Below are 16,875 nucleotides of genomic sequence, written 5' to 3'. Positions count from 1 at the left end.
TGCTGAACCCTATAAATTTTATGTCGTCACAATACACAGTGATCAAACTTCTTGAAACGAATTTTTATTTTGTTTTCTAAGACAGAATGATAGTGCAAAAACAAGGGAGATAACTCTTTCATGTAAGGACGACCGAAAACTCTTTTAAGAGATAAGATTTTTTTATTTTAAACATCTACATAGGCTATTTTTCTAACTATTATGTCTGTTTCATTTTATTTCGTATCAAGAACATTTCTAAAACTAAAATTCAAAACTTTCATTTCATATGCATTACCATAGCAACATAGAAACAGTTTTGCATTTTTTGGATTTATAGTAATTTAGCGAGTTATTTCACATACTTGATGAAATATTAACTTTTTAAAATAAAAAAAAATTTGCTTCTGTATCTCCTTACATATTTAGTGTTTTGTTTTTGTTTCGTATACGGAATGTTCTTCTTGTTGTGTGACATTCGTATAAAACAAAACCTTCGTCGAATACATCAGGAGGCAGGACTTTGTCTTACAAGTTTCCATTTTTAGCTCACCAGAGCACAAAGTGCTCAGGGTGAGCTATTGTGATCGCTCACCGTCCGGCGTCCGTCCGTCCACACTTTCCTTTAAACAACATCTCCTCCTAAACCAACAGGCCAATTTTGATGAAACTTCACAGGGATGTTCCTTGGATGGTCTTCTTTAAAAATTGTTCAAAGAATTGAATTCCATATAGAACTCTGGTTGCCATGGCAACAGAAAGGAAAAACTTTAAAAATCTTCTTCTCAAAAAGCAGAAGCCCTAGAGCTTAGATATTTGGTGTGAAGCATTGCCTAGTGGACCTCTACCAAATTTGTTCAAATCATGACCCCGGGGTCATAATTGACCCCGCCCTAGGGGTCACTTGATTTTACATAGGAAAATCTTAAAAAGTCTTCTTCTCAAAAACCAGAAGCCCTAGAGCTTAGATATTTGACATGTAGCATTGCCTAATGGACCTCTACCAAGTTTGTTCAAATCATGACCCCACCCCAGGGGTCACTTGGTTTTACGTAGGAAAATCTTAAAAAATCTTCCTCTCAAAAAACAAAAGCCCTAAAGCTTAAAAGATATTTGACTTGTAGAATTGACTAATGGACCTCTACTAAAGTTGTTCATATCATGATCACGGGGTCAGAATTGACCCCACCCAAGGTGTCACTTGATTTTACATAGGAAAATCTTCAAAAATTTTCTAAAAATAAACAGAAGGCCTAGAGCTTAGATATTTCAGGTGTAGCATTGCCTAGTGGACCTCTACAAAATTTGTTCAAATCATGACCCCCAGGGTCAAAATTGACCCCGCCCCAGAAGTCACTTGATTTTACATAGGAAAATCTTAAAAAGTCTTCTTCTCAAAAACCAGAAGCCCTAGAGCTTAGATATTTGACATGTAGCATTGCCTAATGGACCTCTACCAAGTTTGTTCAAATCATGACCCCACCCCAGGGGTCACTTGGTTTTACGTAGGAAAATCTTAAAAAATCTTCCTCTCAAAAAACAAAAGCCCTAAAGCTTAAAAGATATTTGACTTGTAGAATTGACTAATGGACCTCTACTAAAGTTGTTCATATCATGATCACGGGGTCAGAATTGACCCCACCCAAGGTGTCACTTGATTTTACATAGGAAAATCTTCAAAAATTTTCTAAAAATAAACAGAAGGCCTAGAGCTTAGATATTTCAGGTGTAGCATTGCCTAGTGGACCTCTACAAAATTTGTTCAAATCATGACCCCCAGGGTCAAAATTGACCCCGCCCCAGAAGTCACTTGATTTTACATAGGAAAATCTTCAAAAATTTTCTAAAAATAAACAGAAGGCCTAGAGCTTAGATATTTCACGTGTAGCATTGCCTAGTGGACCTCTACAAAATTTGTTCAAATCATGACCCCCAGGGTCAAAATTGACCCCGCCCCAGAAGTCACTTGATTTTACATAGGAAAATCTTCAAAAAATTTCTAAAAATAAACCAGAAGGCCTAGATCTTAGATATTTAACGTCTAGCATTGCCTAATACACTTCTACAAAATTTGTTCAAATCATGACTTCCGGAATCAAATTGACCCCGCCCAATGGGGTTACTTGATTGTACATAGAAAAATCTTCAAATTTTTCTAAAAATAAACCAGAAGGCCTTCAGCTTAGATATTTGACATGTAGCATTGCCTAATGGACCTCTAAAAAATTTGTTCAAATCATGACCCCCGGGATCAAAATTGACCCTGGCCCAGGGGTCACTTGATACTACATAGGAAAATCTTCAAAATTTTTCTAAAAATAAACCAGAAGGCCTACAGCTTAGATATTTCACATGTAGCATTGCCTAGTGGACCTCTACAAAATCTGTTCAAATCATGACCCCCGGGGTCACTTGATTTTACATAGGAAAATCTTCAAAAATTTTCTAAAAATAAACCAAAAGGCCTAGATCTTAGATGTTTGACGTGTAGCATTGCCTAATAGACTTCTACAAAAAAATTTCAAATCATGACCCCCGGGGTGAAATTGACCCCGCCCCATGGGGGTCACTTGATTTTACATAGGAAAATCTTCAAAATTTTTCTAAAAATAAACCAGAAGGCCTAGATCTTAGACATTTGACGTGTAGCATTGCCTAGTAGACTTCTACAAAAAAAAATACAAATCTGGACCCCCCAGGGTCAAATTTACCCAGCCCCGGGGTTACTTGATTGTATATAGGGAAATCTTCATAAATTTGCTAAAAATAAACCAGAAGGCCTAGATCTTAGATATTTGATATGTTACATTGCCTAGTAGACTTCTACAAACTTTGTTCCATTCATGACCCCCGGGGTAAACTTGGCCCCGCCCCAGGGGTTACTTGATTTTACATCAGAAAATCTTCCAAAAAAATTCTAAAAATCATCAGTTTGACATTTGAAACATGTAGCTCATATTACTCTGGTGAGCGATCCAGGGTCATCATGACCCTCTTGTTTCATATTTTAGGTGATTTTTTATTTAAATATGAAATGAAGTATCTTCATCAAGTAAGTTGAAAAAAACGACATAGGTGTTCATTTTACTTGAATAAATAATATACGAGTTGAATATTACTAAATCCTTACCACATAATTAAAACATGTACCCGCAGAAATGTCGCCGGAACCGAGTTAGATCGGTATTACAACTATGGAAGCATATCTTTGTAGTTTATTCAACTTAATTTAATCAAAAACGTTCCCTTTGACACGAAACTATAATATCGATATGAGAAGTATGAAATATACTTTAGCCTATGTTAGATCATTACAGAAGGAGTGACATGAAAGGCACATGCAGTTTCCCGCCAAAATGCCCTTATATATGTAACGTAAAATGCTTCCGATTTCCTGCAAAAGATTTTTGGTTATAGATGAAAGAAAATTTTTGGATTTTACTCCATTATGTTATATTCCAATTACAATTGTTGCATTTATATTATATATTGCGTTTATGTTAAAATCAGTTTACAAGACGACCTGGGATATACCCAAGTAATGTTAATTACACTTATTTATTTTAACAGCTTCTGCCTCTGGAAGTTTCTGACACTTGGAACATATTGTAGTCCTGTTCTTTTAAGTTGGACAGTCTCTAGCCTGTTTAAGGTGTAATCACCCAAAATGAATTATAGGTTTCAGAAACATACAGACTTTATCTTCAGTTGGTTTCAGATAATATATTTATCATTTGAACTAAGTAAGTTATTATTAGTCCCCTACTGGTTGAAAACCAGTTTCGGGGACTATAGGAATGCACTTTTCCGTCATTCCGTCCGTCCGTCTGTCCGTCCGTCCGTCCGCAATTTCGTGTCCGGTCCATAACTCTGTCATCCATGAAGGGATTTTAATATTACTTGGCACAAATGTTCCCCATGATGAGACGACATGTCATGTGCAAAACCCAGACCCCTAGCTCAAAGGTCAAGGTCACAATTGGAGGTCAAAGGTCAACAGGGCTTTTTTCCTGTCCGGTCCACAACTCTCCCATCATTGAAGGGATTTTAGTATTACTTGGCACAAATGTTCCCCATGATGAGATGATGTGTCATGCGCAAATCCCGGACCCCTAGCTCAAAGGTCAAGGTCACAATTGGAGGTCAAAGGTCAACAGGGCTTTTTTCCTGTCCGGTCCATAACTCTCCCATCCATGAAGAGATTTTAATATTACTTGGCACAAATGTTCCCCATGAGGAGACGACGTGTCATGTGCAAAACCTGGACCCCTAGCTTAAAGGTCAAGGTCACAATTGGAGGTCAAAGGTCAACAAGGCTTTTTTCCTGTCCGGTCCATAATTCTCCCATCTATGAAGGGATTTTAATATTACTTGGCACAAATGTACCTCATAATAAGACGATGTGTCATGCACAACTTTTAGACCCCTAGCTCAAAGGTCAAGGTCACACTTAGCAGTCAAATGTTAACATAGCATGAACAGGGTCTGTTTCGTGTCCGGTCCATAACTCTGACATTCATTAAGGGATTTTAATATCACGTAGCACAAGTGTTCCCCATGATGAGACGACGTGTCATGCGCAAATCCCGGACCCCTAGCTCAAAGGTCAAGGTCACAATTGGGGGTCAAAGGTCAACAGAGTTTTTTTCCTGTCCCGTCCATATCTCTGCCATCCATGAAGGGATTTTAATATTACTTGGCACAAATGTTTCCCATGATGAGACGACGTGTCATGCGCAACACCCAGTACCCTAGCTTAAAGGTCAAGGTCACACTTTGAGATCAAAGGTCAAGAGGATTTTTTTCCTGTCCGGTCTATAACTTTGTCATGCAAAGCAGGATTTAGATATCAGTTGGCACAAATGTTCCCCTGGATGAGACAACATGTCAGGCACAAGAACCGGGTCCCTAGGTCTAAGGTCAAGGTCATATTTAGAGGTCAAAGGTCAAATTCAAGAATGACTTTGTACGGAACATTTCTTCTTCATGCATGGAGGGATTTTGATGTAACTTTGACAAAATGTTCACCACCATGAGGCACCCTTGTTTTTAGAATTACGTCCCTTTGTTATTACTATAAATAGATTTTATTGTAACTTTTTTATTACTGGCGGTAGAGAAAAATCGAGACCACTTTTCTGTGGTACAGCATGCATGTTACATCCAATTTTTAGGTGTATTTTGACCTATCTCTACCTGGTAAAGAGTTTCTTGTGGACTTATATTATGTAGATTTTTTTTTTTTTTTTTTTTTTTTTAAAGATTAATTTCCGTTTGTTGTTACTATAAATAACTTACATGATAACATTTTTATAATCAGCCAAAAAAATTCAATATGAAAGCAACTGTGGGTTTTTATATATGCACATTTTAATCCAAGTGTGTTGTTATAACATATTGTATATGTAGTACAATATTGTTTATACATCATTGACAGATATCAGTTCATTATGTTATACTGCAGTAGAGAAAATTAGGTGCCTTCCAGTAGGGGACTTTGTATTGCATGGCAATACTTCATTCACTTGTTTGTATAAATTCTATAGACAAATAGCTGATAGTGTTTAGTTCAATGTACAGTCCTGCTTGAATTTGCTCCCTATGCCATGACAAATGGGAATGAAAAGGAGATAGATCTTTCCAGAGATCTGCATTGTAGAAAGACATTCATTTGAATATGCAGACATACAGTCAAACTATGTTTTGATAAATGACGTTGTGTCTGAAATCATTTGTCCCCCACCTCTGATTCATGTGGGGAAGTTGGCAGTTACTTGCAGAGAACAGGTTTTTACTGGTACAGAATCCAGGAACACTGGTTAGGTTAACTGTCTGCCATTACACGACTGAAATGCTGTTGAATAACAGCGCTAAACCTGACACACAAAAAAAAAATGTTTGCTTCAGCTAGAAGAATTTGTACACTACTCTTCGCTCAAACTCTTTTTGGTCCTGGCTGAATATCTATGTACGTGTATATTTTTAGCTCACCTGTCACAAAGTGACAAGGTGAGCTTTTGTGATCGCGCAGCGTCCGTCGTCCGTCCGTGCGTAAACTTTTATATTTCACAAGATCTTCATGAAAATTGGTCAGAATGTTCATCTTGATGATATCTAGGTCAAGTTTGAAAGTGGGTCACGAGCCATCAAAAACTAGGTCAGTAGGTCAAATAATAGAAAAACCTTGTGACCTCTCTAAAGGCCATATTTTTCATGGGATCTGTATGAATGTTGGTCTGAATGTTCATCTTGATGATATCTAGGTCAAGTTCGAAACTGGGTCATGTGCGGTCAAAAAGTAGGTCAGTAGGTCTAAAAATAGAAAAACCTTGTGACCTCTCTAGAGGCCATACTTGTGAATGGATCTTCATAAAAATTGGTCAGAATGTTCATCTTGATGATATCTAGATCAAGATCGAAAGTGGGCCACGTGCCTTCAAAAGTAGGTCAGTAGGTCAAAAAATGAAAAAACGTTTTAACCCTTCTAGAGGCCATATTTTTCATGGGATCTGTATGAAAGTTGGTCTGAATGTTTATCTTGATGATATATAAGTAAAATTTGAAACTGGGTCAACTGCGATCAAAAACTAGGTCAGTAGGTCTTAAAATAGAAAAACCTTGTGACCTCTCTAGAGGCCATACCCTTGAATGGATCTTCATGAAAATTGGTCAGAATGTTCACCTTGATGATATCTAGATCAAGTTTGAAACTGGGTCACGTGCCGTCAAAAACTAGGTCAGTAGGTCAAATAATAAAAAAACCTTGTGACCTCTCTAGAGGCCATACTTTTCATGGGATCTGTATGAAAATTGGTTTGAATGTTCATCTTGATGATATCTAGGTCAAGTTTGAAACTGGGTCAACTGCGTTCAAAAACTAGGTCAGTAGGTCTAAAATTAGAAAAATCTTTTAAACTCTCTAGAGGCCATATTTTTCAATGGATCTTCAAGAAAATTGGTCTGAATGTTCACTTTGATGATATTTAGGTCAGTTTCGAAACTGGGTCACTTGCGGTCACAAACTAGGCCAGTAGTTTTAAAAATAGAAAAGCCTTGTGACCTCTCTATAGGCCATATTTTTCATGAGATCTTCATGAAAATTAGTGAGAATGTTCACCTTGATGATATCTAGGTCAAGTTCAAAACAGGGTCTCGTACCTTCAAAAACTAGGTCAATAGCTCAAATAATAGAAAAACCTTGTCAGAATTTTTATCTTGATAATATCTAGGTCAAGTTCAAAACTGGGTCACATGAGCTCAAAAACTAGGTCACTATGTCAAATAATAGAAAAAACGACGTCATACTCAAAACTGGGTCATGTGGGAACAGGTGAGCGATTCAGGACCATCATGGTCCTCTTGTTTTATTGCTTGAAATATCGATTACTCGAACAAATTTTCCTTGTCCCATCAAGTTCAAGTGAACAAATTTCAACATACTATAAAACTTTGTTATTGTCTTGCAGGAGTTACTGTCATTAATCCCAACTAGCCCTGGATCTGGATTGACTTGGGTGGATCTATGAATATATGGTGCTGGTTGGTGGATCTGCAATATTAATGTCTTGAAAAGGACTACAGAAAAATTAGCGAAAGATGCTTTCCAGAAGAAGAAAGATCCGATGGATGCAGCTCTTTTTTTTTCTGGCAATGAAAAAGAAAAATGTTCTGTGGGGATTATTCAGGTATTGTTTACTGACAAAATGAGTCATGCCATGAGAAAATCAACAAAGTGCATTTGCGCAGTCTGTTAGTGAACAGTATGGATCCAGACCAGATTGCGCGGATGCACAGGCTGGTCTGGATCCATGCTGGTAGCAGATGCACTATGTTGTTTTTCTCATGGTGCGGCTCAAATGGGCTGGTCTGGATCCATGCTGGTAGCAGATGCACTATGTTGTTTTTCTCATGGTGCGGCTCAAATGGGCTGGTCTGGATCCATGCTGGTAGCAGATGCACTATGTTGTTTTTCTCATGGTGCGGCTCAAATGGGCTGGTCTGGATCCATGCTGGTAGCAGATGCACTATGTTGTTTTTCTCATGGTGCGGCTCAAATGGGCTGGTCTGGATCCATGCTGGTAGCAGATGCACTATGTTGTTTTTCTCATGGTGCGGCTCAAATGGGCTGGTCTGGATCCATGCTGGTAGCAGATGCACTATGTTGGTTTTCTCATGGTGCGGCTCAAATGGGCTGGTCTGGATCCATGCTGGTAGCAGATGCACTATGTCGGTTTTCTCATGGTGCGGCTCAAATGGGCTGGTCTGGATCCATGCTGGTAGCAGATGCACTATGTTGTTTTTCTCATGGTGCGGCTCAAATGGGCTGGTCTGGATCCATGCTGGTAGCAGATGCACTATGTTGGTTTTCTCATGGTGCGGCTCAAATGGCCTATGTTTAGTGTTACAGTGATGCATTGGTATTTCTTTTACAACATTATGGCAGTATACATGTAAGTGTTACTAAATGATACATTATAATATTAGATACAAGACTCTAATAATTTCTCTAACCCATTCATAGGTGGAGAACAAATCATTTCAGATTTATCATCTGTAGTGGTTATTTTGTGGAGTATATTCATCATACAGGAACCATACATATGACTTGAACGTCTGGTTGCTACCAGTTCAAGGACATTAGGATTGGTACACTTGGTATTTTAAAAGTCTGCTTAAAGTGCTAAGTTGCTTTGTCATTACCTACAGTGCAGGAAACTAAAGTTGGTTGACATTTGACAGCCCTACTTCATGTGGCACGTTCATCACTTACTTGTGAAGAGACATTAGCTTGAGCACAACATTCAGAGATGCTTTGAATTAAAATGTTTTCTTTTACGTGATTTACAGTCCCTTAGAAATCAGGAAGGGACTGTAGGAATGCCCTGCATTCTGTCCGTCTGGAAATATGCATCCTGCAATAACTTAAAAAGTATTCAAGCTGGGTTCATAAAACTTGGTATGTGTATAGAGGGCAATATATAGATTATGCATGTACATGACTTATACTTGTAGGTCAAAGGTCAAGGTCACTATTGAAGGTCAAGTAAAAATTGTTCCAGCACCGTAACTTCTATATATATAGATGGATTACCTTAGCGCTACACACAAATTTTCCCCATGATGAGACAACGTTTCGTCTCATGATATATGCTTGTTGGTTAGTCAAAGCCACTGTTTAAGGTCAAGTAAAAATTTGTTTCTGCTCCATTACTTTTTATTGCATTGAATGATTTTTTTAGTACTACACAGAAATGTTCCCTGTGTGTTGTGCATATGATGATCATTGGTTGTCAGTCAAAGGTCACAGTCACTACTGAAGGTCAAATAAAATTGATTTTTCACTGGTAGGGAACTTTTGTATTGCCACTGCAATACTCAGTCACTTGTTATCATAGCTAGGCATGAAAAACCTTTTATGGTAGATTGGCAGTGAGTTCAGATTCTCACCTCATCTCAACATCTGTGTGTAATTCACATAGTTTACTATTACTTTTCAGATTAATTGACAGCAAGAAGATGGCAGACTTCTTCAGGAATGACTTTAGTCAGGACCGATGGCAGAAGGCAGCATTGAAGAATGCGTTTGACCTGCTTGGGAAGCAAAGGTTTGAACACGCAGCTGGATTTTTTCTGCTGGGAGGGATCTCAAGTGATGCCTTAGAGGTTCATATATTTGTTATATAATACATAAATGTAGTTTCAGATGATCAGCTTGGCCCTATTTCTTTACTTTTACCTTCATTTGATGTAGCATCAATACTACCTTTTTAGCTCACCTGAGCACAAAGTGCTCAGGGTGAGGTATTGTGATCGCTCACCGTCCGGCGTCCGTCCGCACTTTCCTTTAAACAACATCTCCTCCTAAACCAACAGGCCAATTTTGATGAAACTTCACAGGGATGTTCCTTGGATGGTCTTCTTTAAAAATTGTTCAAAGAATTGAATTCCATGCAGAACTCTGGTTGCCATGGCAACCGAAAAGAAAAACTTTAAAAATCTTCTTCTCAAAAACCAGGAGCCCTAGAGCTTAGATATTTGGTGTGAAGCATTGCCTAGTGGACCTCTACCAAATTTGTTCAAATTATGACCCTGGGGTCAAAATGGACCCCACCCCAGAGGTCACTTGATTTTACATAGAAAAATCTTAAAAAATCTTCTTTTCGAAAACCACAAGCCCTAGACCTTAGATATTTGACATTTAGCATTGCCTAGTGGACCTCTACTAAAATTGTTCAAATCATGACCCCGGGGTCAAAATTGACCCCGCCGCAGGGGTCACTTGATTTTACATATGAAAATCTTCAAAAAATTTCTTATAATAAACCAGAAGGCCTAGAGCTTAGAAATTTCACATGTAGCATTGCCTAGTGGACCTCTACAAAATTTATTCAAATCATGACCCCGCCCCAGGGGTCACTTGATTTTACATTGGAAAATTTTAAAATTACTTCTCCTCAAAAAGCAGAAGCCCTAGAGCTTAGATATTTGACATGTAGCATTGCCTAGTGGATTTCTACTAAAGTTGTGCAAATCATGACCATGGGGTCAAAATTGACCCCGCCCTGGGGGTCACTTGATTTTACATATGAAAATCTTCAAAATTTTTCTTAAAATAAACCAGAAGGCCTAGAGCTTAGATATTTCACATGTAGTATTGCCTAGTGGACCTCTACAACATTTGTTCAAATCATGACCCCCAGGGTTAAAATTGACCCCGCCCTAGGGGTCACTTGATTTTACATAGGAAAATCTTCAAAAATTTTCTAATAATAAACCAAAAGGCCTAGATCTTAGATATTTGACATGTAGCATTGCCTAGTAGACTTCTACAAAATTTCTTCAAATCATGACCCCCGGGGTCAAATTGACCCTGCCCCATGGGGTTACTTGATTGTACATAGAAAAATCTTCAAATTTTTCTAAAAATAAACCAGAACGCCTAGAGCTTAGATATTTGACATGTAGCATTGCCTAGTGGACCTCTACAAAATTTGTTCAAATCTTGACCCCCCCCCCCCCCCCCCAGGGTCAAATTGACCCAGCCCCAGGGGTTACTTGATTGTACATAGGGAAATTTTCATAAATTTGCTTAAAATAAACCAGAAGGCCTAGATCTTAGATATTCGATATGTAACATTGTCTATTAGACTTCTACAAACTTTATTCAAATCATGACCCCCGGGGTAAAATTGGCCCCGCCCCAGGGGTTACTTGATTGTACATCGGAAAATTTTCCAAAAAATTTCTAAAAATCATCAGTTTGACATTTGAAATATGTAGCTCATATTACTCTGGTGAGCGATCCAGGGTCATCATGACCCTCTTGTTATGTCAAAATAGCCCTTCTAACCTAAAAAATAAAACTGATAAAATGAGTTTATTTTTTTCTTATGAGCCTGAGATTTCAGTTTTACACCTTTTTAGCTCGACTATTCGAAGAATAAGTAGAGCTATCCTACTCAACACGGCGTCGGCGTCACACCTTGGGTTAAGTTTTTCGTACCAGTCCACATTTTGACAAAGTTTTTAGAGATTAAGCTTTGAAACTTTCAACACTTGTTTACCATCATCATGGCCAGTTATAGGCAAGAGCACATAACTCCATCAAGGATTTTGGCTGAATTATGGCCCCTTTTGACTTAGAAATCATGGTTAAGTTTTTCGTACCAGTTCATATTTTGACAAAGTCTTTTGAGATAAAGCTTTGAAACTTTCAACACTTGTTTACCATCACCATGTCCAGTTATAGGCAAGAGTACATAACTCCATCAAGGATTTTGGCTGAATTATGGCCCTTTTTGACTTAGAAATCTGGGTTAATATTTCATACCAGTTCATATTTTGACAAAGTCTTTTGAGATAAAGCTTTGAAATTTTCAACATCTGTTTACCATCACCATGTCCAGTTATAGGCAAGAGTACATAACTCCATCAAGGATTTTGGCTGAATTATGGCCCCTTTTGACTTAGAAATCTTGGTTAAGTTTTTCATACCAGTTCATATTTTTTGTAAAGTGTTTGACATATGGCTTTGAAACTTTTATCTCTTGTTTAGTATAACAGTCTCTATCTGTAGGAAAGATAACATAACTCTGTCATCTATTTTGACTGAATTATGGCCCTTTTTGGACTGTGAAATTGGTTCTGTTTTCATACAAGTCCTTGTTTTATCAAAACTATTTGACATATGGCTTTTAAACTTTGAACACTTGTTTATCATTATGATTTCCATCTGTAGGCAAGAGTACATATCTATTTTGACTGAATTATGGCCCTTTTTAGCTCGACTATTCGAAGAATAGTCTAGCTATTCTACTCACCCTGGCGTCGGCGTCGGCGTCACACCTTGGTTAAGTTTTTGCATGCAAGTACATACAGCTATCATTTAAAGGCATATAGCTTTGAAACTTATTTATTCTTTTTCTAGGTCAATTACCAACCTCACTGGGTCAAGTTCCATAACTCTAACATGTATTTTGAGCAAATTATGCCCCCTTTTGGACTTAGAAAATTCTGGTTAAAGTTTTACATGCAAGTTACTATCTCTAAAACTAATGCAGATATTGAATTGAAACTTAACATGTGTCTTCGGGGTTATAAAACTAGTTGATAGCACCAAGTCCCATAACTCTGACCTTTATTTTGGCCGAATTATGCCCCCTTTTGGACTTAGAAAATTCTGGTTAAAGTTTTGCGTGCAAGTACATACAGCTATTACTAAAAGGCATATAGATTTAAAACTTATTTTTTCTTTTTCTAGATCAATTACCTACCTCACTGGGTCAAGTCCCATAACTCTGACATGTATTTTGGCCAAATTATGCCCCCTTTTGGACTTAGAAAATTCTGGTTAAAGTTTTACATGCAAGTTACTATCTCCAAAACTAATGCAGATATTGAATTGAAACTTCACATGTGTCTTCGGGGTTATAAAACTAGTTGATAGCACCAAGTCCCATAACTCTGACCTTTATTTTGGCCAAATTATGCCCCCTTTTTGACTTAGAAAATTCTGGTTAAAGTTTTGCGTGCAAGTACATACAGCTATTACTAAAAGGCATATAGATTTGAAACTTATTTTTTCTTTTTCTAGATCAATTACCTACCTCACTGGGTCAAGTCCCATAACTCTGACATGTATTTTGGCCAAATTATGCCCCATTTGGACTTAGAAGATCCTGGTTAAAGTTTTACATGCAAGTAACTATCTCCAAAACTACTACAGATATTAAATTGAAACTTCACATGTGTCTTTGGGGTTATAAAACTAGTTGATAGCACCAAGTCCTATAACTCTGACATGTATTTTGGGCAAATTATGCCCCCTTTTGGACTTAGAAAATCCTGGTTAAAGTTTTGCGTGCAAGTACATACAGCTATTACCAAAAGGCATATAGCTTTGAAACTTATTTATTCTTTTTCTAGGTCAATTACCAACCTCACTGGGTCAAGTTCCATAACTCTTAACATGTATTTTGAGCAAATTATGCCCCCTTTTGGACTTAGAAAATTCTGGTTAAAGTTTTACATGCAAGTTACTATCCCCAAAACTAATGCAGATATTGAATTGAAACTTAATATGTTTCTTCGGGGTTATAAAACTAGTTGATAGCACCAAGTCCCATAACTCTGATATGTATTTTGGTCAAATTATGTCCCCTTTCGAACTTAAAACTCTTTTGATATTTAACATTTTGGGTAATAATTTCCTGCTTCTGTGACAATATTTCGAATAGTCGAGCTTGGCTGTCTTACGGACAGCTCTTGTTGGACTTTGAAATTGGCTCATATATTGCCATTTAGTGCAAGACTTATCGAAATCAAAGTAATACAGGAACATTGTTTGTCTAATCTAATTATTTCTTTTGTCTGAATATCCGTGGAAATATTTTGACCTCATTCTTCAGTCAATTCTTCGAACATTCGAGCGCGCTGTCATCAGACAGCTCTTGTTAGCTTGACTATTCAAAGAATACTAGAGCTATTGGACTCACCCATGGGTCCGCGTTGGTGTTGGCATCCCGATTTGATTAAATTTTTGTATGTAAGCTGGTATCTCAGTAACCACTAATGGGAATGGATTGAAACTTCACACACTTGTTCACTGTCTTGATATGACATTGCACTGTGCAGGTCCCATAACTCTGCTTTGCATTTCTGTGCCCCCACCCCCAACCACCAATGAATGGGGGCATATAGATTTGCTCTTGTCTGTCTGTCCTCCCGAGAATGTTGTGTCGTGCCTAGCTCCAAAAGTATTTGATGTAGAGTCATAAAACTTTACAGGAATATTGGTCAGCATGTGCAGTTTTGCACCTGGGGTTTGGCGTCCGTATTCATTCAGTATTATAGGAGTAATGGCCCCTGACCTAGGAAAAAATTGTCATTTGCAGTTGTGCACCTGGGCTTTCGCGTCTGGATTCATTCTGTCATGAAGGAGTTATGGCATCTGACTTAGTTAAAAATTGGTCATTTCAATGTTGTGTCGTACGTAGCTCCAAAAGTATTTGACCTAGAGTCACCAGAGTTTACGGGAATGTTGGTCAGCATGTGCAGTTGTGCAACTTTGGTTTGTCGTCCGGATTCATTTAGTATTATAGGAGTTATGGCCCCTGACTTGGGAAAAAATTGTCATTTTAATGTTTTGTCGCGCATAGCTCCGAAAATATTTTACCTACAGTCATTATTTCACTACACAAGACCAGACTTCTTGTGTAGACTTACTCAAAAAAAGAAGTTTGTGAAACATGTATGTTAAGACCTAGAATCATAAAACATTAGAATATTGTTTTATAGCCTATGAAGTGTTCTCTTTAGGATTTTACTCAGCTACGCCAGAGTTGTGGCCAACTAAGTGAAAAATACATATAAGGTTCTGAAAGTTTGTGTTGTAAACATCTTAACAATTGTTTAACCTGAGTCATTAAACCATGTTACAGCGGCAGGAGTGGGGGGGCACCTGTGTCCTATGGACACACATCTAGTTTCAAAATTATTCCCCTTTTTCGACTTTGCAATTTTTGGTTAAGTTTTTGTATGTAAGCTGGTATCTCAGTATTTACTGAAGGGATAAGGATTGAAACTTTACACACTTGTTCACTGTCATGATATGACATGCAGTGGAAAGTTTCAGTAACTCTACTTTGCATTTTTCCAAAATTATTCCCCTTTTACAACTTAGCAGTTTTTTGTTAAATTCTTATATGTAAGCTGGTATCTCAGCACCCACTAAATGGAATGAAACTTCTCACACTTCACACATGTCCACTGTCATGCACTGATAAGCAAAGTGCAGGTTCCATAAGCTTGTATCCCATTTTTACAAAATTATGCCCCTTTTTCGACCTTTGTATTCATTCAGTTGACAAGGTTGTTGAATAGTCGAGCATTGCTGTTGTTTAGCTGACCTAAGCACAAAGTGCTCAAGGATTATCCTGTGTCTGCTGTTCATTGTGGTATGCTTTGTGCGGCATTGATTTTCAACAATTTTTAGCTCAACTTTACAAAGTATATGGAGAGCTATCCTACTCACCCGGAAACCTTCCGCATCCTCACATTTTCTACCTAACTTTCATAAAACTGTCAGAATGTATGTTGCTATGAAATTTAGGTAAAATGTGACACTGGGTTACCTGAGGTAAAAGCCTAAGTCACTAGATCAGATCTTAGAAACATATTGTTAACACTCTAGAGGTCACATTTACTGTCTGATCTTCATATTAAATCTTTGTCAGAATAGTCTAGGTCAATTTCAGTATAAGATTACAATGTCTAAAACCAAGACACTTGGCAGGGTTTTCCCTGATGCACAATTCCTGTGCCATAGTCACACTTTTCTGAGAAATGACCCGTAAAAATAAATTCTGTCACAGTGGACGCAATTTCTTGAAAATCTAAATCAGGCTAATTTTGTTTACAAAGAGCAATTTTCTGAAAATTTACTTTCAGTTTCATAATTATATGCAGACTGCGTCACCGATTTTTAGCTCATCTGATTTTTTGAAAAAAAAAAATGATGAGTTATTGTCATCACTTGAGCGGTGTCGGCGTTACGTTTTATGTTTACATCAAGAAACATAACTCTATCCCGCTTTTTGCAAGAATGATGGCCCTTTTAAAGTTAGAAAATCATGGGTAGGACAATATTTCTATTATACAAAAAAATCAGATGAGCGTCAGCACGCGTAAGGCGGTGCTCTTGTCTATATTTGCGTTGATTCACATTTTTCAAATTTAATAACCAGTCCCATAAGTTGACTGATTTACACTTTGTAACAGTTGTTATCTCTGCTCGTTACTGTACCAGTAATACATGTCTGCTGTTCACTAAAAATTAAAATTGCTCAAAAGCAAAGCAAGCTGATGATGTTTATGATGTCGTCGGCAGCAAATACAGCAGGACCCAGCGGTTCAAATCACCTGTTTCTACAATAACACTGCCTGGTGAAAGTACTAAAATCTATTTTAGCACAAAGTCAAACATCAGCTGTTTTTAGCGTTTTATTCAGTGACAAATATGAGGAAACACTTCAGTTTGGTTAAATCACTAGTATAAGTAAAACAAAGTTTTATTCAAAATACTAAAGGTATATCTGTATGACCCCCAAAATTTGGAAATGACCCCCAGATGTGAAACGCTGGGGGTCACAATTACCCTCATTTTCCAAAGTCAAGGGATAACACTGCACTAGGTCAAATAATTTAGATTCCTAGTTAACACTAGAGGTTGATCTTCATTAAACTTTGCCAGAATATTCATCTCTGTGAAATCGAGGTCAAAAAAATTTTATTTATAGATGGCACCTTTTCTTCTTGACTTTTATTAGCTCACCTGACACGAAGTGACAAGATGAGCTATTGTGACCGCTTGATGTCTGTCATGTGTCTTACCTTAAC

The 16,875-nt window shown here is 37.6% G+C and overlaps 1 protein-coding gene across 5 annotated transcripts in view; it reads left to right on the top strand.

The window, feature by feature from the left end:
* LOC123563991 (uncharacterized) overlaps positions 1 to 16,875 on the top strand; it is a 94,314-nt gene that overhangs the window by 12,879 nt on the left and 64,560 nt on the right. For 4 of the 5 annotated variants that reach the window (XR_008371610.1, XR_008371607.1, XR_008371606.1 and 1 more), the window contains 2 exons: positions 7,446 to 7,664; positions 9,477 to 9,642. The gene's annotated coding sequence lies outside the window, so the exon portion shown is untranslated. The remainder of the gene's footprint in view (positions 1 to 7,445; positions 7,665 to 9,476; positions 9,643 to 16,875) is intronic. The other variant, XR_008371608.1, reaches the window with a different exon arrangement.

This window comes from Mercenaria mercenaria, chromosome 7 (assembly GCF_021730395.1).
Source record: "Mercenaria mercenaria strain notata chromosome 7, MADL_Memer_1, whole genome shotgun sequence".
NCBI lineage: Eukaryota > Metazoa > Mollusca > Bivalvia > Venerida > Veneridae > Mercenaria > Mercenaria mercenaria.
The sequence above is the reverse complement of the archived record's forward strand: the minus strand, read 5'-3'. Positions and strand labels throughout refer to the sequence as shown.